Genomic DNA, 7,817 nt, shown 5'->3' with positions numbered 1-7,817 from the left:
TTCCAAGGGCGCCTTCATTTGTCCGGGCAGAGGGGGGAGGGGAGGTGGAGGAGGGGGGAGGGGAGGTGGAGGAGGGGAGAGGGGAGGTGGAGGATGGGGGGATGGGGAGGTGGAGGCGGAGGCTGGAGGCGGACGCGCAGACACGACACACAATGGACGGGGATGCCGTTCTTCTTCGACAATGAAGAAACAAGTATTTTCGTACCAAGAAGTCTTGGGCGGGTCGACATTATTAACGACCTTCTACCGAAGATGCCGTCGTGATTATAATAACGTGACAAAAATAACAAAAATTAAAAAAGGATCACCAAAATGGTGATTGGATATTCGACGAACACACACGCACACACATACACACACACTTCTTTACTAATTACCAGCGCTTCTGTCATTAGGAACACGATCACTATTCTTTCAATTTCTGGAAAAAAAAAGACTAAGAAACCATTCAAAAGGGACTTCAGCCCTTAAATATCCTGGTATATTGCATCTCAACTCACATTATGAACTCACGTCATGATACTCACGATTATCTTCTCACGCTCAGACAGGACATTCCAATGTCGAAAGGGCCTCAATGTCTAAACACAAGATCAAGTGGTTTCTAAATCTATATACAAAGAGCTTTTTCCCCCTTATAAAGGGGTAGCTAACTCAGCGGCAAACACCTATTCCCACCCAATTCACTCTCCTCCACTACCCTTTCCACCCCTTCCATCTCGGCTGCTCATGGATGACGGGTCATCCCTGCATCCCGCCCACTGCCTTTGGTCAAACGTAATGAAGCAAGACACAGTACATCCACAGCAAGGCAGCTTCACTTAATCGGCGACTCTCCCTTTTTGGACTTCGTCAGAATACCATTCACACATAAGGACCCTCTACTCCCACATCCCCCATCCCTTCCTTCCTTGCATAATATCATCATCCATACACAATCATTCTCCATTCATCCCTACCTCTTTCCTTCTTCCTTCTTTGCTCAACAGACATTCCCCTCTTTCTCAACGCCCCTTTCACCCCATCCATCCATCTCATCCTCGGTCAAGTGCTTTACTAAGCATAAATTGATGCAATACTGAGTGTCGATGATCAATAGATTTGGACGTTGTTATCTATGTGTAATGCAACCAGAGAAACCTTTCAGCGGGAAATGATGCGTGTGCATCCGTTATAGTCTATGTAGTACAAATGTACGATAAAGTATTGTACATCGGAATATGATCATCCCCATTAACTCTCCTAACATATAGTCCTATACAAATACAGAACTCCTTAATCTGAAGTGATTGGGTGTTTGGTGAACTCACATGCACACACATACACATACAGACAAACATCCACACATACAGAATAAGAAAGAAAGATAGGTTGTTGTTATTATGAACTGTAATTCACCAATGCTTCAACCCTTGTGGACATTCTTGCGTACCTGTCTGGCTCGAGACAGGGAGGGAGGGAGAGATAGAGAGATGATATAATGGGAGATAGATATAGATGATAGATAGGTAAATAGATGGATAGAGAAGAGAGAGAGATAGGTTAGAGAGATGATAAATAGATAGATAGACAGATTAATAGATAGATAGATGGAGACACATATAGGTAGAGAGACAGAGAGATAGATATATAGATAGATAGATATATAGATAAAGAGAGATAGAGAGAGAGAGAGGGAGAGAGATAAAGAGAGAGAGAGAGAGAGAGAGAGAGAGAGAGAGAGAGAGAGAGAGAGAGAGAGAGAGAGAGAGAGAGAGAGAGAGAGAGAGAGAGAGAGAGAGAGAGAGAGAGAGAGAGAGAGAGAGAGAGAAAGAGAGAGAAAGAGAGAGCCTACTTAATACTTTTCCCGGAACAGCCCACATTTCACAGAGAATCTTTAAACTCGATCTCCATTGTGGAGACCAAAAGTGTTCGATGCAATTCTCAAGAAGTTATCATTTCGTGATGTAATCTGAAACACAACGAATTACTGGGAAAAGATGCCTTGAAATGCATGCAAACTATCGTTCATTTCGAAAATCAGCGTTCGAAGTCTCAAGTACAAGTGTTATTTGCTTCTGTGTGATCAAATTTGAAACGAGACGAATTACTTAGAAACGCTTCTTTGAAAGGACGCAATATCTCAACCGTTTCGATAATCATCGTTCAAAACCGGATGAAGACTTCTTCGTAGGATTGTATCTTTGATGATTTTATTCTGGTTAAATTCAAAAGATTTTTTCAGCTCGTGGCTGAGAGTGAATTCATTCTTGAATGATAGAAGCGCTGATTAACGGCACTTTGATCATATAAGAATACTAAATAACTCTGTTCCGTAGGGGTGTCATTTTCGTCTCCCTGAAAGATAAACTACATAAAACTTACTTCAGACTTCTCGTTTCAGAAACTTCAGCTGAAGCGCGACTCTTGATTTGCTTCCACTCTTAAGTACTACAGTGGTTGACGTCTTCTGAGGAGTGAAGGGCATCGTATGTCTCCGAGTCGTAGATTTACGACATGTACGAGTCAATTTACGACGTAAACAACGAGAACGGAACTTCCCACAGATCTCTATGGGAAGACACTTTGGACAACTGTGTTTCTTGTATCAGTGTGAGATATTTAATCTATTTATCTGCTCAAAGTGGTTGGGGAGAGGAGAGCAGTTAGCAGATCTCCATGTGTAAGAAATCAAGCTCAAGTTGATAGCAGATCATGGGGCCGGTCCAGAGACCGAGTGTCAACCACTCAGGGTTGCACCTTCTGATGGAGGTGAGAGAGTTGATGGGTTTTGGAAACTAGCCTCTTCATCTTCCAGGATCACCATATAAAGGTAATCGTTATTGATCCCTCAAACGGTGATTACGAGTGTATGTTTGTATGTATATATGTATGTATATATGTATGTATGTATGTATGTATGTATGTATGTATGTATGTATGTATGTATGTATGTATGTATGTATGTATGTTTGTATTAATTTATCTATTATTTTATATTATTTGTTTTATTTTGTGTTATTTGTTTATTTGCTTGTTATTATTTGTTTGTTTATTGTTATGTGGTTGATTTTCATTTATTATTAGTTATCTGTTAATTTATTATTATTTACTATTTACCTGTTTGTTTATTATTTAAATATACCTATGCATTTATTCTATTTTTTTATTTATATTATTATAATTTCTATTTATTTTTCTTTGATTTATTGATCATTATTATACAATTTTTCCGCGTTCGCCCTAGTTATGGACCAAAAGGTCTCCTGTTGGTATGCTCCTCCTTTGTAATCCTTTGTATATATGCATGTATATATGTATGTATGTATGTATGTATGTATGTATGTATGTATGTATGTATGTATGTATGAATGAATGTATGTAGTATGTATGTATGTAGTATGTATGTATGTATATATGTATGCATGTATGTACAGTATATATACATATATACACTATACCTCTATGGAACGGAATGTCACATATAGACATATAGATATATAGATAACTATGAGGAGAATGTAGAGGGAGCTTCTGTGTGCCGTGGGTGTGAGGGAGGCTGGCACGGCCGAGCCAATTTCTGTTTTACGACCTTGGTAACGACAGAGTTGATGATGATGGTGATGATGGCCGAGATCAGAGGGAGGATGTAGGATGGGTGGCGACAACAAAGGTGTTGCTGGAGATGGTGATGAGGGTGGTGGTGTCACATGTAAAGGGGGAGGGGATGATTGGGAGGTAAAGGGTGTTGGGTTGTTGTTGGTGGTGGTGTTGTTGTTGTTGATGATGATGATGATGGTGATGATGATGGTGATGATGATGGTGATGATGATGATGATGATGATGATGATGATGATGATGATGATGATGATGATGATGATGATGATGATGATGATGATGATGATGATGATGATGGAACAAGGAGTAGGAGACTTGGGGAAGACAGGAGTGTCCAGAGTGGAATATTATCTAACACCTCCTTGTGTGCGTATTTACCAAGTTGTATTATACGGGAAGAGAGCTATGCTCGCAGTGACCCGTCTTTTTTATCTTTCAGCATCAAGTTTGTTCTTAAATTCTTGTATAGTTTTTTTTATACACTGTTCCCTCATCCAATTTGTGTGTGTGTGTCTGTGCGTGTGTGTGTGTGTGTGTGTGTGTGTGTGTGTGTGTGTGTGTGTGTGTGTGTGTGTGTGAATTCACTTGGTCTTTGGATCACGTGTTGGACTCGTGATCGACAGCTATTTCCCTCCTGGAAGAGAGCTCAGAGCTCGTAGGTCCGATCTATGGGTAATGCTATGACCTTGCACACACACACACACCCAACTCCCCGCCCACGAGAGTCAGAGTAACGACCCGAGGCACAGCGATACCGAAATAATTTCGGCCCTGGGCAGGATTCGAACTGGGTACTGGGAGCACTTCTACTTCCCAGTTCAGCGCTCTACCAACTGTGCCACCGTGTGTGTGTGTGTGTGTGTGTGTGTGTGTGTGTGTGTGTGTGTGTGTGTGTGTGTGTGTGTGTGTGTGTGTGTGTGTGTGTGTGTGAACTGAATCATAAAGAATTTTATGGTGCTTTTTCAACCACACACACAAATAAAATATAACGAAATTGAAATAATTTTCAAAATTCTCCAAAATCGTTCAATAGTAATAATAGTAATGATAGTAATGATAGTAATAATATTAATGATATAAATTATATTAATGATAACAATAGTAATAATAATAATGACAGTAATGATATTAATGCTATTAGTAATATATATCACTGATAATAATGATGTTAATAATAATAGAAATAATAACAACAATAATAATAACAACAATAATAATAACGACAACAATAATAAATAATAATATCAATAATAGTAATAGTTATAACAATAAGAATGAGGATAATAATAATAGTACTAGTAGTAGTAGTAGTAGTAGTAGTAGTAGTAGTAGTAGTAGTAGTAGTAGTAGTAGTAGTAGTAGTAGTAGTAGTAGTAGTAGTAGTAGTAGTACGGGGAGAATGAAGATCCTGGAGTTCTACCCCTAAACGAGGAAACGATAAAGATCCTGAAAGAAAAACATCCAATAGCAAGACCAGCGAACCTGGACTCTAAATTCAATGGTGACTACCTTCCACCCCACAAGGTAGTTTTTGACAGCATCACAAGAGAAAGGATCTGGAACCTTGCTCTACACACCCAAGGAGCGGCGGGACCATCGGGATTAGATGCGTCTGGATGGAAATGTCTCCTTAGCACCAGCCTATTTGGAACGGCAGCGGTGGGACTGCAGGAGGCCATCGCTGGTTTGGCGAAGAAACTGGCGTCTGAAGACTGTCAGCACCTGGAGGCATACACAGCGTGTAGACTTATCCCGCTAGATAAGAAACCTGGCTGTCGACCGATTGGTATAGGCGAGGTGCTAAGAAGAATAATAGGAAAAGCAATTATGGAAGTCGCGAAGGATGAGGTGCGAGAAGCGGCTGGCAACCTGCAGGTGTGCGCAGGGCAACAGGCGGGTTCTGAGGCTGCAGTCCACGCCATGAGAAAAATATTCGAGGAACCAGACTGCGAAGCAGTCCTATTAGTCGATGCATCAAACGCATTCAACAACTTAAATAGAGAGGCTACCATACACAAAATTAAATGCCCAGTATTGGCCAAGTATGTGGAGAACACATACAGAGAACCTGCAAACCTATTTGTCACCAGCAGGGCGGAGAAGAAAGAATCGAAAGTGGAGATCATCAAATCAGCGGAAGGCACCACTCAGGGAGACCCGGTGGCCATGGCAATGTATGCGCTCGGTCTTATGCACCTGCAGCAGAAGATACAATATGAGGACACCGGGTCAAACAGGTAGCATACGCAGATGATCTCACGGGCGCAGGAAAAGTAGCTGACCTAAAAAAGTGGTGGGATCTGGTGTTGGCACACGGCCCGGGCTTAGGTTACATTCCGAATGCAAAGAAATCTGTCCTCATAGTGAAGCCAGAGTACTTTAACAATGCCAGAATCCTCTTTGAGAACAGTGAAGTGAAGGTAACAAAGGAGGGGGAAAGACATCTCGGTGCAGTGATCGGCTCAGAATCCTTTAAAAAGCAATATGTTGAAAAGAAAGTTAACGAATGGGTAGCGGAAGTTAGGATTCTAGCCAACTTTGCAAAGACCGAACCGCAAGCGGCATATGCCGCATTCATATATGGTGTGAAACATAAGTGGAACTACATATTAAGGACGGTACCGAACATCACCGACCTACTAAGACCCCTTGAAGACACCATCAGAAACGAGCTAATACCGGCCATCACCAACGGACGGACAATAAACGAAGAGGAAAGAAAACTTATGGAACTTCCACCTAGATTGGGAGGGCTAGGTATCTCCAACCCGCTAAACCTTGCCGACACAGAACACCGAAACTCCATGAAACTCACGTCCTCATTGACAAACAACATCGTGTCACAAGATCAACGGAAGGAGACTATCATGGAGGAGGTTAGGGAAATTAGAAGAAACATTTCAAAGGGAAGGGAGGAGAGGCAGAAGGAGGAACTTCAAGCACTTCTAGCTCGGCTATCGAATTATATAAAAAGAAAGATAACAATGGCGCAGGAAGTTGGGGCGTCTAATTGGCTGACAGCACTACCAATCAGGGCAAAGGGATTCACCCTAAACAAAAGAGAATTCACGGATGCCATTGCCCTGAGGTATGGATGGCCATTAGGAGGGCTGCCTAACAGATGCTCCTGTGGTGTACAATTTACTACAGACCATGCAATGATATGCAAGCAAGGTGGATTTATTTGCATGCGACACGATGAGGTAAGAGATCTCACTGCCCAAATGCTTCAGGAGGTGTGCAAGGATGTGACTATCGAACCAACATCACTCCCACTAGGAGGAGAGAACCTCAGATACCTCACGTCCAACACTTCAGATGAAGCAAGAGTGGATGTCAGCGCAAGAGGTTTCTGGACACGGGGATAATTGGCTTTCTTTGACATACGAATATTTGATCCGATGGCCTCCTGTTACAGGAACCTAACTATTGAGGCATCCCACTCTCGGAACGAGCATGAGAAGATCAGGATGTACGAGGAGCGCATACAGAATGTAGACCAGGGCTCATTCACTCCTATAACCTTTACGACTTCAGGTGGGATGGGTCCTAGAGCAAAGGCATTCTACGCTCGGCTGGCTGAGGTAATGGCTGAAAAGAAACAACAACCAAAAAGCAGCATTGTTTCATGGATGAGATGTAGACTATCATTCTCACTCCTAAGATCAGCCCTCTTGTGCCTGAGAGGTACCAGGTCCCCACCGCCCAAATCAACACATATACAAAACCTGGATTTTGAGCAGACGGTGGTTGACAGTAGGATAAATGAACTTTTGTACTAGGCATTATTAAAAGTAAATAAATAAATAAACAAATGAAAGGGTCGTCGACCACAGTCATTGGCGGGAGAGGGGCCAATGAACTGTGTCTGTGGAAGACAGACCCTGCTGCTTCCACCACACAGTTCCAATAGGATGGAGGTCGTGTAGTAGTGGTAGCAGTAGTAGTAGTAGTAGTAGCAGTAGTAGTAGTAGTAGTAACAATAATCCCAATCAAATAAAAAAAAAAATTCATCGGCGTCACGCAACACCAAATGTTACGTCATGTCGGCGATATTGTCAATTGTAAACAAACAACAAATCATACGTAAAGCAGTGTTAGATTAAATATATAATTATACCTTTTCTTTTTTTAAGAGATCAACTACAAAGGCTTTTGAAGTTATAATGTAAATATAAAAACATAAGTACTTTTATTCACAAATTAAAAATGCAATTAGA

The 7,817-nt window shown here is 41.6% G+C and overlaps 1 pseudogene; it reads left to right on the top strand.

Moving 5' to 3' along the window:
* The first annotated feature begins 5,640 nt into the window (after positions 1-5,640).
* LOC143034023 (uncharacterized) lies at positions 5,641-7,512 on the top strand (annotated as a pseudogene).
* Positions 7,513-7,817: the final 305 nt, after the last annotated feature.

The sequence above is a fragment of the Oratosquilla oratoria genome, chromosome 2 (assembly GCF_046742065.1).
Source record: "Oratosquilla oratoria isolate Oo_2021 chromosome 2, ASM4674206v1, whole genome shotgun sequence".
NCBI lineage: Eukaryota > Metazoa > Arthropoda > Malacostraca > Stomatopoda > Squillidae > Oratosquilla > Oratosquilla oratoria.
This window is presented reverse-complemented; position numbering and strand designations above follow the sequence as displayed.